Source organism: Ostrinia nubilalis, chromosome 3 (assembly GCF_963855985.1).
Source record: "Ostrinia nubilalis chromosome 3, ilOstNubi1.1, whole genome shotgun sequence".
Classification (NCBI taxonomy): domain Eukaryota; kingdom Metazoa; phylum Arthropoda; class Insecta; order Lepidoptera; family Crambidae; genus Ostrinia; species Ostrinia nubilalis.
Window position 1 is genome coordinate 9,822,163 of NC_087090.1, and position 20,249 is coordinate 9,842,411.

General features: G+C 35.9%; 1 long non-coding RNA gene across 1 annotated transcript in view; it reads right to left on the reverse strand.

Annotated features, from left to right (window-relative positions):
- The window catches only part of LOC135087868 (uncharacterized), a 164,350-nt gene extending 145,411 nt beyond the window's left edge, over window positions 1–18,939 (reverse strand). The window contains exon 1 of the long non-coding RNA XR_010260925.1: window positions 18,732–18,939. This is a non-coding gene — a long non-coding RNA (uncharacterized LOC135087868). The remainder of the gene's footprint in view (window positions 1–18,731) is intronic.
- Between the last annotated feature and the right edge of the window lie 1,310 nt (window positions 18,940–20,249).

A 20,249-nucleotide genomic window follows, 5' to 3' on the forward strand; every position in this document is an offset into this window, starting at 1 on the left:
ACTTTCAACTGTAATACGAGCACAATGGGACTTGGTTTTGCTACAGTTTGAAGAAACTCACTTTGTGCAGCAGTTTGAAACTTGTTACGAATATTGACACAATATTTTATAATTTCTTGAACTTTTCGATTGTTATTCATAATAAATCGACCGTTTTACTGAAAATCAGGTCCAGGTATTGCCTTATGAATTTCTGGGTATTGTATGATTCTATGAATTTTCGAATTCAATCAATTAATTTGAGTTTAATACATCGGAATTGGCAGCATTATTAAAGCAAATTAATAAATTTTAATAAGTTACATGATGGTGAACAAAATATTTAGATACTTAATTATGATAATAATATGATAATTAAATAAAGTCAACAAAGAAACAAATGACAACGTCGATATACATATACAGGTGGCGCCATCTTTTGGACAAGCTTGCATCTTTATTTTATAACTCCCGATTAAAGTTGCTGTTATTTGTCAAGTGTAGCGTTTTTACTAAAACCTATTCTTACGCTGCGATATTTCGTCCAATAACTAGCGCAATGACTTCCCCTGACATTCGCTGCAGTCCGCCCGGATATATTGACATCTTGATAAACCGTCCGCCGAGCGATCCATCCATTACCGGGATTCTGACTAAACGCGTTCGGCTGTTCGCTGCCCAGCACTATTGTTTACTTTACAAATAAAGATTGTAGCGAATTGTTATTTGGTTGATTTACTGATTAGATGTCAGTCTCAGAAAGTAAAAGCGTCTATTTTTTACACAATTAGATAATAGCTAGGATTAAAAAATAAAATAGCCTCATACAAAAACCTACTTTTCTAACACTTACTAGTAATAATAAAGAGGCTAATGTATAATATTTGTTCGTAGAATAAAGATAACATTTTATAAAAATGTTGTCGTGATTTAGAGTCACGTTCTATTTATTCCTGTAGATAACTTTTCACATTAATGAAAGCATATTTTTTTTACGTAAACGTCAATTAGTTACATTTACTTTTACACAATTAGATAAAATAGCTAGGATTAAAAAATAAAATAGCCTCATACAAAAACCTAATTTTCTAACACTTAACATTTACTAGTAATAATAACCCTAGAGTAGTCGCGCCTTTCTGTGAAACGTGAGTGCTCGCGTATGAGCATTTTGCCGCCCAAACTTAAAGTCCGGTTGTGTGTCAAATAACAGTTTAAAAATATGAAAATCAGTTAAAAATGATAGAATAAAGCATACACTATTAGAAAATAACGTTTATTAAAGATTTGTGGTTAAAATTTAAAGAAAAAAATATATTTTGGAAATGTTAGGAAATATTTATAGAAATCTTAGAAACACTATTGTTTTTACCTACATACATCATCAAATATTAAACTTATTAGCACACTTAAAGGTTTACCTTACAAATGACATGTGCTTCAACAAAACAGGCCTGTCACATGTGCATTTAATGTGCGTTGCACAGTAAATTTGCACAACTATTGCACCCTTGGCACATCATCTTCAGATTCTGCCGCTGATTGTTCTATAACAGTATTGTAATGACTATGTTTACTTTCTTTATAACTTTAGTAAACATTTTCCACTAATTTTAGTGCACCAGCTTCTTCGAAATCCGACATCTTCCTTGTTTTTTTATTTTTTGTATTTTACGTGAATTTAACCGAAAACGACATGAAATAAATTAAGCACTAATAGTAATTATCAATGTTATGACGTCATTAATGTCAAAACAACATTATACGCAATCAAAACTAATAATCTTCCAACTACACTAAAAACCAGACACACAAATTTTACTTACGTCAGTAGTCGCGCAGTGAGCAATTTGCCGCAAAACGTGACATACGTTCAACAATCGTTCTCTATTGCGGTCACCTGCGCACTAAATTTCTTCTAATTTCTAATACATGGAGGTGAAGTATGGGGAGGCAGCTACTGAAACGCTTGACTTTAACAAACGCATTGTGTAGAAAATAACTCGATTTTTTTGCAGAGGGCGGCAAAATGCTCATAGCGCGAGCGCTCTAGGGATAAAGAGGCTAATGTATAATATTTTATAAAAATGTTGTCGTGATTTAAAGTCACGTTCTATTTATTCCTGTAGATAACTTTTTTCACATTAATGAAAGCATATTTTTTACGTAAACGTCAATTAGTTGCATTTACTTTAAACCTGTGTTATTATTTTAAAAGCTTTTGTTTGTTCCACTACTACCGAATCAGAAAAATCATTTTTAATGAAACCTTGCACCATCAAAATGGTTCAGATAAAATATTTACAGCAAAATGTGTGCCGTTCAAAAAATATTAAGTTATAACGCGAAAGCAGTGGATCAACAAAAACACGTCTAAGGCTCTTCGGCCACGGCGACTTTTTTAACGCGAGTTAGTCGCATTTGTAACGCGCTACAGAAGTGATGCCAATGCGCTACTAACGCGCTACAGCATCGCGACTGTATCGATGCAAACGCGTGACTGTGTCGGACGACATCGGGGAAATTGATTGTAGCGATCGCAAGTACCTAACTATGTGTCGTAACTGAATCGCGTTTGCATCGCGACAGAAGCGCGACAGCATCGCGTTTGCATCACGACTGAATCGTGTTTATGTGTGCTCGCTAGGGATTGCAATCCGGTCCGGCGGATCCGGTAATCCGGCGGATCCGGTGTGTTTTTGAACCTACCGGATCCGGTAAGTCGGCGCCGGATCCGGTGGCGGATCCGGTAAAGCAAAAAATACGAGAACGTGAACTGGGAAAGTCGAGCGCGCGCGCATTTGCCAGATCGCTAGACGTGCCGCGACACTACATTGCATTTTGCTTTGCAAAAAATAAATGTTTCTTGTTTTATTGTTTCCTAGGAGTCAGATTATTTCTTAAAAAGAACTGAAGTTGAATTTATAAGTACAAATTTAAAAGACTGTTTTGTTGATTTAAGTCTTATAAGTCAATGATTAATAAGAGTTTAATAGTATTATTACTTAAGTACTTTCAGATACTTACAGCAATAAGTGAGAGTCAGACTGATTAGCTACTAACTTTATTATTTAGAATTTTCATAATTTTATTAGTACAAATAGTACGTACATACCAAAAATTAGAATTAACACCGAAAAATATAAATAAAAGTGACTTTATTTTCCATAAATACGTATTTTATTTTTCTTTTTATGTACTACTAGCTGACCCGGCGAACTTTGTTCCGCCTTAATGGCAATAAATAAGCAGACTTTTTTTTTTAATTTCGAACGGGATAAAAAGTATCCTATGTCCTTCTCCTGGCTCTAAACTACCTCCCTGACAATTTTCAGCTAAATCGGTTCAGCCGTTCTTGAGTTATAAGTGGAGTAACTAACACGACTTTCTTTTATATACACCGTGTTACTTTGCATTCTTGCCATATTCACAGAGATAAAAGTAGGGACCAATACCTATTATTTAAGATAAACAAGAGACTCCCATAAAGAAAATACACTGAGTTTTTAGTAAATTTGGTTTTGCAGTACAAATTGGAATAAACCAATTTTGTCTCGCACTTTCTACAGGTGCAAGTGGAATAAACCTAGTGGGCGTGGCCTAGTTCTTATTAATCTGTGATGTTTTATGGCTCTGGGTACCAGCCTTTTTATCCAGTCATAACAATTATTTTAAAATACTCTTCAGTTGATTTTAGATTTTCCTTTCTACTCTCAGTTTCTACTTTACGGGCTTAGGACCGTCAAAAATACGTAATAATTAATTTATAACATTGTTCCCTATTTTTACAGATTAATAAATTAAGTGTGAAATGAAATCACCTTATTCACAATTAATTATTTATTTATGAGTTCCTACTTACAAAGTTTACGTACTGCGAAGCAAGTGTACAAAGTGTCCTCCGTTCTGATGAAGGCACAGTCTAGCACGGCGAAGCGTAGGTATTTCGCTTTAGTTTTCGCAACACATAAACGTTTTGTCTCACAGTTTCGCTGAAGCAATCCTTTCACGTAACACGTTTACACTTTTTATCTCTTCTGCGCATACCAGGTCGTTTCAAGTCACTCCAAAAATAATAGTCCATTGGTGTTAGGTCCGAGGATCGTGGTGGCCAAGCTACTGGACCCCCTCATCCAATCCACTGTTCACCAAACGTATTATTCGCGCACTTGACGTCCTTATTGTGGGGGAGCACCATCCTGCTGGTAGTAGAGCATTTGGTGTAACGCTAAGGGTACGTCATCAAGCATTTCGTTTAAGACGTCTTGCAGACACTCCAAGCACCATTTTGATTAAATTATTCGTTGTTTGAATACACTTCAGTCATTTTTGTATTATTTATAACGTGATTTGTGATTGATGGATTTCTCAGTTTTTTACAAAAGTGTCAAAAAGACATTTTAAAGACAATAGATTGCAATAGATATTTAAAAATACAATAAAAAGTAAAAAAGTCTCCATCGCCATCGCTAACATAAGTGATGTGCATGCGTTACGATAGTTAGTGATGTGTTTAACAGATTGTCGATAAAATAAAATATTCAAAATTAAAAATCAAAATTTTCGGGCATTATTTTTTAACGGATTTGTGTTCAGTATCAGTAATATAGTTACCTCTGTAAATATGGCAAGAATGCAAAGTAACACCCTGTATATAGATTATCAAAACTAAAAATCACTAAATACTAGACCAAGTAACTTTGCAATCCGGCCGGATCCGGCCGGATCCGGCCGGATTAGCGTCAATCCGGTGAAATCCGGCCGGATTGAAAATGATACCGGATTGCAATCCCTAGTGCTCGCACACAATTAGCGACCGCATTGCGACTGTATCGACGCGAACGCGCTACAGTATCGCTACTGCATCGCTGTAAAAAGTCGTCGTGGGTGATGGGCCTAATGTAATACGAGTCTTTGTCCCGGTCTGAGCGGTGTTTGCTTAGGACCGCCTTGCCCGGGGTAATTTAACAGATCAAAATGCTTAAAGATATCCAATTACACTGAATTGATTCTACACCGCACGGATAGACGTTAATGTCACTTAATTACTGGGGCAATTCAATATTGTTGGTGTAAGCGTAATTGATTTGAAAAGTTGTTAGTTTGTTATCGTATTAATTACCTAATACTTACGTTATTTAGGGGTTTTTGTAAATTGGTAGTGAGGATAATTTTTGGTACTTACATTTTATAATTTGATGCTATCATTTTCAAGTGTTTGAGGCAATTACAAGACCTTTACCGACACTATTAATTGTGTACTAACACGTGCCTGTCAGCTGCTAAGTGATATTTTACCGACTTCAACTTAAGGAGGAGGTTCTCAATTCGGTTGGTATATTTTCTTAAATGTAAAGTTTCGTCATCCGTATCACAAGAATTCATAAAGTTATGTTATTTATTGCTTTTTCTCTTTAGAAAACTTTAGAGGATTAAGCCTTTGATCTGAAATAGTAAAACAATTGAACGGATTCTCGTAGTTACTTACCTACTTTAGTTTAAACGTAAACTAAGAATAATAAATTGTAAACTTCGTAAAATATTCCGGAATTGCCGTCCAAAGCTAATTTTAGATTAATTTATACATAGTTGGCGACTTCTAATACTGAAGGGAGCAGTTGGACTACAATTAAAATTCTTGGGCCTTCTTGGACTGGCTGAGTTTTATTATTTTGTTCAAGGTTACAAAATTATAGCTTTAGGCTTAATTATTCGTCAGACTTAAACTTAAAATGTATTAAACCTATAAGTTCGTAAGATAAATACCTAAGTAGCCTACACAATACTTCAGCCGGGCTAGGATGCGTGCCGTGATAAAAATTTATCGATGATTTTAGACGACAAATGTATGGGCTTATCACGTAAAATCGATAAAATGGCGCGATGATTATCACAGCGCGCATCCTAGGCTTACAGGAAACTCATATTTTTTCATATTAAAATGCGACTGTAGACAATTTTTCAATTGAAATAAATATCATTTTTTTATTTAGCAAGTGTGCAACTAGAATCAGAGCCAATATCATTACATGGCTTTGTTGTTCGCAAATAACATGTATTTAGTCTTCAAAACAAACAATACTTGGCCAATCTCGGTAAGACAATAAGAGATGAGATGTGCAAATATTACGTAGGCTTAATATTTCAGAGGAATTAACTTATTTTTCCATTTATGTATATGAGGCAGACTGGCCGGCGCCGAGTCTAGATTAGTTAGGTTTCTAGGCGAACCTCCCGAAAGGCGGTATGTTATTTATAATTATGTGCTCTGGGATTTTGTGTTGCGTCTCAGAAACATTTTTGATATACTGGGTGTTAGGTAAATGGGTATATGAGCCGACACTAGCCCATGTTAATATGGTCATATAAATGGTATGGTGAAGTCAGAAAATTGATATCCTCATTTTAATTATTTTAATTTTCATACAAATCGGATTATATAAAATTTATTTGTATGAAAATTTAAAAAAATTAAAATGAATATATCAAATTTCTGACTTCACCATACCATTTATATGACCATGTTAACATGGGCTAGTGTCGGCTCATATACCCATTTACCTAACACCCTTTATTGTACGTACCTACCTACATAGTAATTGAAAATAATATAAAATATTAGAACATAGAAATTAAGACATTTATAAATCAGACGTAATAAATGGTAATGATGTTTTTGAGTTGATATACATACTTATGATAATTCAAATAAATTCAATACGTATCCAGATAAAAGAAAATACGAGTATTTCAGAACAAGAATAAATATTAAATGCTTAAAAAAATTGTAAAAAAATGTTTTTAATTTTTTCTTTTAAAAAAATGTAAAATTTTAACTTATTTATTCTTAAAAAACGCATCGGTTTCAGCTACCCTGGCTAATTTAAGGAAAAAATTATAAAAGGCAAGCTAGTGGCCTTGCGATTGATTTATTACGAACCATTTTAACCGAAGTTTATATTTTGAGACGGCCATAAAACACAAAAATGTTTTTCAAGATACATAAAGTAACTCGGAAACGTTCTTTTCTGTCGACAAAAAGTTGTTGAAGTGTGATAAAATACTCGGATTTATGAATACCCACTAAAAGTTCGCCCATCCACTCGGAGCACTGATTCGCGAAATGACAAAATTAACATTTATCCATATCATCTTGACATCGAGTACGGCTATAAAATAATAAGGCTGGGATTACACTATGCAATTTGCGATGTCTTCGAAAAATGACTCCGAATTACTCAAAACAAAAACCAGTGAAGAGGTACGAAAGGTAGTTTTCCTATTTCATTATGTTTATTTCGTCGTCGTTGGAGGTCATATTTAATTTTTGAAATAAAATTATAATTAAGTAGTGTTTAAATTATTTTTGGTGTGAATGAATCAATCTAGTATTGACATGATAATTTCATGTAGTAGCTAACGCTTAAATAAATTGAAGATCGCTAGTGAAATTCAGTATTTACATAGACGTCAATCAAATGTATTTGTTTTAGCCGTTTCATAAAGAGGATTCCACGACTTGTGTAGCCTCAGCCTAACTCGACAAACTAATTTTGCCGAAGTTTGTGAACACATAAAGTTTTTGTAACTATCATAAATACGAAAATTAGCGAGCGTGTCAACCTTCTCAGTGTAAACATAATGTTCGAGGCGCCAAGATAAGTACAATTCTGTTAATTAAAGCACAAGCAATTTCATATTTTATTTATGAAATGATACCATTTCGTGAACAATACAAGACACGCGGAACAGTGATCTATTTACTCGTATATAAAATGTATAGGTGCTTAATTATTCAGAAATATTACATGCTTATTTTCATAACTGTATTTCTTTCTCATTCAATACCAGTTTTAGCTCGTGGTTTCGCTTGTCTAGTTTTTTATTTGTAAAATATTTTTTTTAACTTGCAACGTACTTAGACCTAACTTCAAAATACTCTAAATTGATTTAGTGGTGGTGGTAAAAATCTAATAAGCAAACATAGATACAGGCAAATTAATTGCCGTTATAATTTTTATTTGTATCAAAACCGCTTAAATGACGTTCAAAATGATTATTAGGTAACCAAATAATAAAATGCTTCTTTACACGGTTGTTAATATACGACATTATAGCGTGCAGGTACAACCTTTTATAGAATTTACGACGTTAGAATTAAAGTTAAGCAAAGTTTTCCTTGTGAAGTATAATAAAAAGCAAAATTAGTGGGTACGTCGACAAGGCTGTCTAAACAAGAAAAAGTTGGGAAGCGATGGCGTCGGTGGACTGAAGCTGTGGGCGGCTAGGGTTGGCACACATGAGGAATAATTTTTAATTAAATTTCGTGTGGATTTTTTTTAATTTTTCATGAAAGTTATTTTTCGTAGTTCAAATTATTAGGTGCTCTGATTTCTAATAGGTCTTAAGGTTCAGTCGCAAAGTATATGGAATTACTTAAGTTCGACTTGAGTGCTTTGTTTTAAATCATCCTGATTATCTCGTATGGTATTATTTTGATTGATGCAATGGCAACACAGCAATACCCAAAAACTATATGACCGATAAACAATAATAATTAAATTAGTTACTTATTTATTTATTTATTTATTTTATTTATTTATTTTATGGAAAACAAACAGCATATATGCATTATTAATAGATGAGGCGGTTAAGATCAAAAATGCCTTACATAGTTTTCACAAATAGCATATCAAGATACAATCCAAAACAAAACCATTTAGCATGCAGTATAACTACAATATATGAAAAAAGTTAAAACAATACAGAAAATACCTACTAAAGCCATACCAAAATAGCAGAATATTAAGCAGTAAACAGATACTTCAACTTTTTACCGGGAGAGTGCTAAGTAGTGTCGCCAAAGAATTCTTTATTACTTTGATTTTTGAAGTAGTTTGGTCTCACAATATGAAAAAGGTCAACATTTTCAGAATAATTGCTGTTAAAAGTTTTGAAAACTCTGTTAAAGAAGGAATTGCGTCCATAATTAGTGGTACATGCATCAACGTGAAGTCTAAGATAATTTCTCCTGACATTGGCACGAGTTGGCACCTGTAACTTGATTCGCGAAAGAAGCTCACTGCAGTCTATTTTACCATTAATTAGGTTATGGAGGAAGGTAAGATCAGCGACTTCTCTTCGCAGTTTTAATGGAAGTAGATGATGATGCTTACAGTCAGCCTCGTAAGTCGTGCCCATTATCCGGTGTTTGAAGTTTAAAAATCTAAGAAACTTTTTCTGAATTTTTTCAATTCTTTGTATGTAATAATCATATTGGGGATTCCATGCTTGACATGCATATTCAAGCTGGCTTCTAACCAGTGAACAATATAATATTTTAAGTGACTTAGCCATTTTAAAGTTTTTCGTGAGTCTAATTACGAATCCAAGGGTTTTTGTGGCTTTAGAAGTTATTGAGTCAATATGCCTGTCAAGAAGAAGCTTAGGGTCCAGAATGACGCCAAGATCTCGTATATATTCGGTTCTCTGAAGCGCTTGCCCGTTTAATGTGTACTTGTAGAATATTGCATTTCGGGATCTAGTGAATGTCATACAGCTACATTTGGAAATGTTAAGATCAAGTTTATTTAAGATACAATAACGGTGCAGTCTATCCAGATCCTGCTGCAAGTGAATACAGTCACTCAAAGTGCTAACTTTTTTGTATACCTTCATGTCATCAGCAAATAATAGACACCGAGAATGAATGAAACATTTATGAATGTCATTTATAAAAAGTATAAATAACAGTGGACCCAGGATCGAACCCTGTGGAACGCCTGATGGAATGGCGGAGAAACGTGAATTAGAAGAGAAACCATTAAGAACTACAGTCTGACATCTATCCGCGATGTAGGATCGAAACCATCTAAAGAGATCCCCGTGAATTCCAGCGGACTGTAGCTTAGTGAGCAGGATCGCGTGATCAATTCGGTCAAATGCTTTGGTATAATCTGTATATATTGTGTCAATCTGGCCTCCGGACTGCATACCATGAGATACGTCATCCAGAAATGCCACGAGATTGCTAGCTGTAGATCTTCCTCTTAAGAAACCATGTTGCTGGGGTATGAAAGCATGCTTGAGGGCAACATACACTTGTTCGTGAATTATTTTTTCCAGTACTTTAGCTAAAACACAGAGTTTGGATATTGGTCTATAATTTGCAATCTCACGTTTAGGGCCTTTTTTATGAATAGGAGTGACGGTCGCGGTTTTCCAGATCCTAGGTACCACACCTTCTTTTATAGAACGGTTAAACAAATAACTAATAGGAAAAGTCAGATTTTCCGCGCATCTTGAAATAAGGACCGGGTGCAAGCCGTCTGGTCCCGCCGATTTATTGCAATCGAGTGATTTTAGAATATTGTACACTTTTTCTTCAACGATTTCGATAGAGCAAATATCGGGAGAGACCGAGAGTGTCACATCAGACAACGAAGTATCACTGGGAGGAACATTAGTTTCAGAACCCGGTTTCAGAAAGTTAGAGCTAAAGAACTCGGCAAAGGCATTACAGATCTCGTCACCTGACGTTACGGTACTATTATCAATAGTCATAGAGGAGGGATACGAGCTATGTTTCGAGCTAGCATGTATGTAGGACCAGAAAGCTTTAGGATTATCACGAATGGAAAGTTCAGTATTCTTTATATAAATATCAAAGCATTCCTGTTCCACCCTTTTTACTCGCTCCCGTAGAACTTTGAATGTGACATAATCGGCCCTATTACCATATATCCTAAGTTTTTTATGAACCTTATTTTTTTCTTTAAGGATTTTCTTCAACGCAGGAGAGTACCACACTGGGTATCGACCCGGGTGGACAGATTTAGACGGTATATACTTGTCTCTTAAGGTACATAGTAAAGTGTTAAATGACTCGACCGCATCGTCCACCGTCCCACAGGACAGAAGGGTATCCCAGTCCTGGTTGTCAAGATCAGTGCATAAGGCGGTAAAATCTCCCTTGTTGAAAAGATATTTGGGTCTAGGTTGAGGCTTTAAATCAGGTAGCTCAATGGAGTTTAAGTGGCAAATTAGGGCTGGATGGTAAGCATCTTCCTCCACCAGTGGTTCAGTGCAGTGGAAAACCGACACATCACTATTTGATAAAACTAGGTCAAGTAACTCGCTCCTATGATTCCTAATGTTATTAAATTGGTTCAGGTCGCAAATATTCAATAGGTCTTGTATTTCGCTATGATTGATATCAGTACTGCGAAATGCAGGAGTAAGATGAGTAGTGTGACTTAGCGAGCACCAAGAAATATCGCTCAGGTTAAAGTCACCGGCTATAAAAAATTTGTCATGAGGACTACTAGCACAGGCAGAAAGGACTTTGTCAGAAAAATTAGATAATTGCGTGGCGAGAGATAAACCCTGATTTTGTTCGCATAAATATATACAGCCAATATGTAATGTAAAAGGATAATTATTTGTTTTGTTCGCACCAATATCAAGAGAAACCCAAATATCCTCCGCCGTAGAATGCCATTCGGGGCGCGCGTGCGCTACAAGGTCACGGCGGATCGCAATGAGGACCCCACCTCCGCGCGACTGCCCGACACTCGAGTAGTCGCGGTCTCGCCGCCACACCGTATACACATCACTGAATAGTTCATTATTACTAATTCCATCAAGTAGCCACGTCTCAGTTAACAGCACAATATCATAGTTGTGTAGTTGCACACTTCGTTTAAACTGTACCGTCTTCGTCCGCAGACCTCTGACATTCTGATAGTAAATATTAACCATTATCGATTACGGTCCGGCCAAAATATAATTTTCGGCCGGGCCGAACCACACAACAGTAAATAAATAAGCACGTATTCAGTAATGTATTTAGAATGTCAGAGGTGAACGGAGCGAGGGCGGCACAATATAATTTATAACTGTGTAAAGTGAATGCGTCTACATAATTGAGTTGAGGTAGGTAAATCGTTTGGTATGCAAAATAAGTAAGTATTATGCGACTCGTAGGTCGGCAGTGGCATAAGTGAGATAAATGATGACGTATTTTTATAGTAAATATGTAGAAGTGGCTGTGTATGTAACCAAAATAAAGAATTGCATATGTGTCAGGAATTCTACTTGCTGTATTATGCACAGGTATAGGTAAAAAACAGATAATAAGTAGGTAATTAAGTACTCTGTTTATTAAATCATGATTGAAGTAGCAATTTAACGGCATTAAATGAGAGTTGGAGACATTTTGGCAATTAGACTTCAAAAAAACAAAATTAAATGATACATACTGTTTTTTTAACGACATTTCGACATCCTGGTATGGCTTGTACACAAAACATAACACAAATACAGAAAGAATTAGGTATACTATAGGTTCGTAGTATTTTAGAACTAACTGAGACACAGAAAATAGTCATTTAATTTTAGGGAGATCACTTTCACTGTTTATGGCTAGAATTGGAGATGTTTCATTTTTTCTGACTAGAATTTTGCAGTTCTGAATCCATACATAGTTATATCCCCGTTCAGCGGCTATCCTCTTGGTTTTGGTGAGAAGTTGCTTGTTTTCTTTTGTTAGGTGGTCGTTTACGTAGATCTTGGTCGGGTCTCCCGCGAAGCCCAGGTCCTCGGCCGTCAGGCCTGGTCTGCGTAGCCTGGCGGAGGCCACAAAGTCTTGTTTCTTATATCTGACTAAGAAACCCACTATAATTGGCTTCTGTTGGGTTGTGGAGCGCGCACGGGTTATAAAATTGATGTCATTTTTATCAATGTGTTGGCCTAGTGCGTTCCCAATTTTACACAGTACCTCAAACAAATTCTCGTTTTTTTTCTGTGGGATTCCCTTGATTTCTATGTTGTTAAATCTCAACAATTGGTCCTTGATAGTGAGATCATTAGATAATTTGGTAATTTCAGCCCGTAGCTGAGGGTAGTCTGTATCAGCTTGGGGGCGTTTTTCCAGATTATTTACTCTTTCCTCAACTTTCGCCAGTTTAATTGTGTTTCCAGATACTTCTTGACTTATGCCACTCAACGATAATTCGAGATTTTGTAAGTTATCCTTCATGTTTTTTATATCTTGAACGATGGACGGTAGCTGCTCAAGGCGGTGATTTATTCCATTAATACCGCTGCGCAACTCCTGTAGGACAAGATCAAGGGTCGCAGCAGAGGAAGGTGACGGCACTCCAGGGGACATCGCAGCCACATGAGATTGGTTGGTCTTGCAACTGGTACATTGGATGCTGGCTTGTCGTGCCGGCCCAAGTTTACGATAGTTAGCTTCAGTTATGTTTGCACACGAGAAACAGTATGACACAGTGCACTTCGAGCATCTAACACCGTCCGAGCAGTTATTGTTACACAATGGACAGTTGAACATCTTGGATTGTATTATTTGACAAATTTCACAATAAATAACGGCCGAGCAGCGAGCGCAAACAGAGATGCGTGTGTGTGCGTGCTCACCGGTTAGGCGCGCGCCGTTAACTGAAACGCGCCGTTACTTATAGCTGAGTGTTCCCATTGCAGTAATTGAAAGAATACCATACGAAATATAAGGTCCAATTTAGCTCCTTTCTTCTTTAACAAACAATATCATAATATATTGAAGTAATTAACTCATAAAGTGTATTTTTATTTGAGTCTATAATGATACATTTTAACACTAATGGCCAAATACTATTATTAACAACAACATTATAACGTTACTAAGTTACTAATTAACCCTTTTTATAATCGTATATTTATTTGACCGTATTATAATCCTCGTAATTATCGGATTATGTTTGTATCCGATGTAGAATAGTAGTGGGTTAACCAATTAAGTTGATTAGCGTTGTTAGTTGAGTGCTATAATACGGCTCCTTGGAGTGTCGTCGCCCGTCGCGCGATCGCGTCATATGCTGGCTAGGGGTGGCACAACAGCGTTTAGGCTGTTATTGTATTACTACTTAAGTTTTTAAATTAAACTTAACGAACCTAATATCTAAAAATCATATTGTGTCTTCGCAACCCCAATTTAGTGTTAAACTAAAAAAAATAAAAACCTTCTATCGGATATTGAATTACTTTGGGTATGTAATAATATTGATTGAAGACTAATTTTGGACATTATTTAATAGAAATATAAAAGATAATAAATGTCAAAACATTTGCTCTCAGTATTTTTATAACTTCTAGGAATGTCTACCAATGATTTTTTCCGTACTTATCTAAACTCTTGATACAAACAGCACGGCTACCTAACAAACTTATTATCCCAACTGATAATATTATAAATGCGAAAGTAACTCTGTCTGTCTGTCTGTCTGTTACGCTTTCCCGCTTAAACCTCGCAACCGATTTTGATGAAATTTGGCATAGAGATAGTTTGAGTCCCGGGAAAGAACATAGGATAGTTTTTATCCCGGTTTTTGAAACAGGGACGCGCGCGATAAAGTTTTTCTGTGACAGACAAAATTCCACGCGGGCGAAGCCGCGGGCGGAAAGCTAGTACATTATAAATAGTAAACTATCTGAATTACGTTTAGCATTTTTTGTCGTTAGGGGAAATGCATAACGCCATAGAAACGCTTGCGTCATGAATGAAGTCATTGCATTGCGGTGACATCATGCTGATCTATTCGAACGAATAGGTTACAACGTAATAAGTACGAATAAAACCAATAAAATATTCATTCTCAACGCAATAAATAATTTTATCGATAAAACTCCACCTACTTTGTCTGTGACAACCCTAGATTAATAAGAACATCATTAATTTCCTCGAAGTACAATTTAGTGAGTATTTATTATGAACATTATTTCACATTCTGCAGGCAAATTGTGCATTAATTAGATTTTTATTAAACAAAGAGATCATTAAATTGCACGTAAAACGACACGACGGTAAAAATTGTGAAATACGAAAATAAAACTATAAAAAAAGACAAAGCGCGGCGTAGTTTGTGGAATGTTGGGCGGTTCATATTATGTTATTTACGCGTCCACAGAGGACAACTTTTTAATGGAGCGATAACAGACCACCCGAGACCGGCGTTGCCGTTAAATCTCGAGCTCATAAATACGTTATGTAAACCCACCCTAATAATTAGTCGCTGTTACGGCGAGTAGTTAAGTTTTATGTGCCCGCAGCCGCGAGACCGGCGCCGAGAAAAATGCTCTTTAATTTGTCCGCCCGCGCTCAAAGGCGATGAGCCTGAATTGTTATGTTTATTCCCCGAATCTTGTATCTTTACCCTTTTATTTTTTTCTTTCCAGCGTTTTAATGCGATTGGATTTCCGTAGCCCCCGTAGCTACACTGTAATCGCATTGAATATGTATACTCGCTGCCGCCAACCTTCCCTTTTCAGCCCTCAACTTCTCTGAATATTGAGGAGATCAATTTGTGATAACAAACATACGTCACTTGTTGGGTGAACGGTTTATCAGATAAAATATTTTATCAGACTTGTTTATTTTTTGCCATTTTCACGTGTACATTTTTGTTTATGGAAATAGGGGTTAAAGGTGTAACTTTACTGGCTCAAAATCACCAAGGTGCAGAATTGGCTTTGCTAGCAATTTAATGTCTTAAATCTTGACTTATTTGAGAAAATAATAATAATAAATTACTTCAACTAACTTGTTTTGTGTGTACATCAAACAATATAACTAATTAATAAAGCAAATTTTAAATAAAATCAATATACATGCATGGATAATCATTTCGGGAACGCGTCCTAATGTACAATCTTCAGCAACAAGTCCAAAATTTTACATAAAAAGTTAAGGTAATTTACACATGTCATTACTTAATACACCGTATTTTTTATACAAAATTTAGTTTTAGAAAGGATACTAAAAAAATATTTATTTTTAACTATAAAAATGTCCAATATAGTTTGTCCGATACCGCACAAGTCATTTCAGTGAACGTATCGATAATCGATCAAAAAATATTTTAAGTTAACGCAGCCATTCGGTGTCTAACGTTAGTCGAGGAAGAAAACAATAACAAAACGGGCTGTCAGAGTATTTATCGTTAAATAAAATACATCTAAATGGTAAGTACCTTTCAATTCATTATTCGTAAAGCGTACATCAATAATCCGTCATTTCGTGAACGTAATTATTACATTTAATTATTGATGAAATTCTTTTTTATTACACGAAATAACAAAGTAATCTCAAATATTTTCCTATTGACAAACCCAGATCGCATTTAATATGGCTGCCGTCTAATTAAAGCGCGCGCTTATTTGAAATCGTCATTTCGTGAACGGTCATTTCGGAAACGTTCCCGGACATGATGGCACGTTCCCGAAATGACTGTTGCGTTCTCGGAATGATGATTATTATTTGTAAGGGCGAATCATTTACAATATTTTAATACATTTATTATAAAATTTTGTGTCTTTATAATTACAGTAAAATGGAAACTCCTGATAAAGAAAAAAAATAAAAAAAAACTCAAAAAAGCTTAAAAAGGATATTGCAGCTTATTTGCGCCAAAGGGAAAAGGCGATTGCCAGAAAAATGAAGTTTTTGGATAAAATTACTGAAGAGCACAGTAAGAAATTAAACGGGCTAAGGACAGAGAATATTATAGAAAAATAGAGTCATTTATAAATCTGTATACTGTTCATCTTTCTCGGACAATGAAGATTTAGATACAATATCTCGTATTCAGCAGATAAAAGTTAAACAGATTGATGTTGAAGCAAATACGTCTTATGGCAAAGAAAATATCCAAATCTCGTATATCCTGTAACATTCTTGCTTGTTAAAATTCCTACTGAGAAGAGACCTTTTTGTCCTTTTTTTAAGAGATAACTTGGAATTGTCATTCTCACTAAAATGTCTCTGGGGTGGTGGCGTAGTGAGGCGGGTCGTTACATTCCCTCTAATATGGTCGAGTGAAGCGATGGCTGGTTCACTCGTCATGTCTGTGAACAGGCGCTGCTTTCGGGGACTGGTCAATCCAAGTTATTCAAATTTATTAATGCGAGTCGCGATATTCTCACGTCCGAAATACCGCAGTGCCTCAAGTCAAAAGTATTCGACCAATGCGTGTTGCCAGTGATGGTATACGGATGTGAGACGTGGTCGCTTACTATGGGCCTCATAAGAAGGCTCAAGGTCACCCAAAGAGCGATGGAGCGTGCTATGTTCGGAGTTTCCCTGTGTGATCGAATCAGAAATGAGGAGATTCGCAGGAGAACCAGAGTGACTGACATAGCCCGCACAATCGCTCAAATCAAGTGGCAGTGGGCGGGGCACATAGCTCGGAGAGCTGATGGCCGCTGAGGCAGGAAGGACATCATCCATCATCATCATCATCGACATGTGTCGAAGATGATGATGGAGAAATCTTAGTAACCTTTTTGAGATCTGTGCGTAACAATATTAGAAAATTTAAGCTGGAACCTAAGGATAAATGATATATTGATTTTGAGCAAATAATCAATCAGTATTATTCGAAAAATAATAAGTTTTGTTTTGTAATTTTAATATTTTTTTAGTTAACTTGTTGTTCGTGACAGAATATATTGTTGATTTTCTTACGTTTCTTATATATATTTAGATAAGAAACGTAAGAAGTTTAGTGAAGTAGTGTGATTTAAGGTCAAAAGACTGAAATTGTAATAACTGATTAAAACTTATAAAAATATAATATGAGTACAGAAGTTTAACTAGACTGAGTTATGAAAATGTTAACACTGAATTATAATAATAATTTATTAATAGTAAGAGTAGTTTTTCTTAACTGTGAACAATATGGCAATATAAATAAATAACTTAGTTATTTAAATCGTTGTTTATAATTTAAATATTTCTTTATTTCTACCTAATTATATCAATATACAGAACATTTTTGTCATTTCGGGAACGGTTGATCATTTTCGGGAACATTACAATATTTCAATAAAATACGCATAAATGGAGGTATTTCAATATTATGTATATATTTATTACATTACAGAACTTTTGTTCTGTACATATTACGTTAATTCGATTAAAAGAGTTTTAAATATTATGAAATTTCGTAAATTGTATGCGGAATAATAGCAACTTCTTTATTTTTTTGACGTATTTTGCTTGTAGAAAATTTTGAATGTATTGATTTCATTATTGCTTATTCAAAATAGATACATAATATACCCATGTTTTAAACAAAGCTCAAATTATGCGCTTTGTTTGGTTTTTCCGGGTTTTATGAAACTTAGGAAAACGTTCCCGAATTGATGGTTTTCGGCAAGATATTTACTACTAAGCAATATTACTAAAAAAATAAAGAATTCTGTGCGCTGCCCTGTCAAGGTTTAAAAATATACAAATTAAGCAACAGTATAAACTAATAGTCATCATTATAGCTTGCAATTTTTTTTGTCATAAAACCGATTTTGAAATTCGCAATCTTGGTGATTTTGAGCCTACTAAAGTTTATCGTAACAGAGGCTTCAATGTCGTTCGCTGGAAAACCGTTCTTACGGCTAGGACGATACGGTCGAGAGTGTACTTACGTCTACATGTTTTCTACGGTGTGCTACGAACCGTTACGCTACGATTTATGCTACGGACAATATTAAGTTTTAGTTCGTTTGTTTTTCTTATTCGCTCAAAGGAATTGAGAATTCCAGGCTATGAGTAAGTAGTGGCCAATTTTCCGCGTGGGGAAAACAAGGTTTGTGAGGATTACCGTGGTTAAAATTGTTTTTACGGAACGTCATACGAGTCGGGTCATAGTCGGCCCGCGTGGCCGGCAGGGCGCGGGGTCGGGGCGCTTGGACAGTACCTTGCGGTGTCTTCGGCGGCCACTCTCCACTGCTTCCCCACAAAGTTTCTCAACAAGTTTCAAAGTTCACAAACTTGGTCGTGGCGTTATTTGAAGCGAAACTGGCGGAAGCTAGCGTCGTGGGGAGATGGTGAAGCGCGTGTTGCACGTACACAGGTTACAACGAGATGAGCGTCGAAGCGAAATACGGAGTCATGCGGTCAGCCAAAAGGACACAAACCTACTGGCGAGCTGGTAGAGAGCTCGCGGGGCGGCGGGCGGGTGGCGCCGCCATTGGCCCGCGCGGGCACGCCTCCGGCGACGCCGGTGCCGACGCCGCGTCGCCGCACTATCTACAACTTACCAATTCGCACTTTTCAACTATTTCAAACCGGCTAATCTGCGTCCGTCAACACTTGAACACGGACTTTAATTCTTCAACTTAACTTCTTCAACCACTAAGCGGTGACGGCACCGACCAACTCGACGGGCGACTTCGCGAACAATATTCAATTAGTTATCACTGGGAAAACGCGACGTTATTATCATCTGCGGATTTATTTCACGATGGTTTGAGATGAACCGACTTATCACTACTTAAAACTAGGAAAAAAGTATTGCGATTAGAGTAATCTTGTCAAAATATGTAAAAAATGGTGCTGCACCAACGGCGGCCGCGATATAACTGATTTATCGATCGATCGTTGAGGTAGATGATTAACGAAACTTTTCTCAAGCACCGCCTTTTACGGATTTATAAATAAAGCCAGTACTGTAAACTGTCATATTTTTAATACCTTCTCAATTAAATAAGCAGATTACTTTCTTTCTTTAAATATTTTTGTTTTAGACAAGTAGGTACCTAAATAAAGCTTTAATTTATCCCTGATGCCAGGAATTCCATGTAACTGAAACAATAATAAAGATTTACAAACCAAACGAATTCCTTGTCAGCCATCACCCTGGGACTAAAAATATCCGAGTTTTATTTAATACGGGATAAGGCAGGAGCTCGGGAATTATAACGAAAGTAGTCAGTTTACACACCTAAAGTCCTAGTTCACGTGGATTGGGATAGGATGTAAGGTCTCATACATACTGACCTTTAGTAGATTTTTTACGGGAAAATTACGGGATAACGGAGAAAATTATTATCAATGAAAAAAAAACATTTCAGTAATATATACTTATTTATAAAATTCATTATCGTGAATATTAATTTAACTTTGACTTTGATTTTGTGCATTCGGGGGAAAACAAAAAGGTATTTTTGAAAGCTAGCAGAGTTGATTCACGGAAAACCGTTATTGACAAATGTTTGTATCGTTATTATGTTTGTAACAATAATCTCGGGAATTTGTGTTATGATCCCAAAAAATATTTTTCCAATACAAAGCTATTTAATTCTCGATTGACATAGGTTTATTTTTTCCAGAAAATACAAAGAAAACATTTCTCAATAAACTGTCCAGCTGTGTCTACAGCTACGGGATAAATATGTTTTTGAAAGGTTTCAAATTCCGTCACGATTAGATGCAT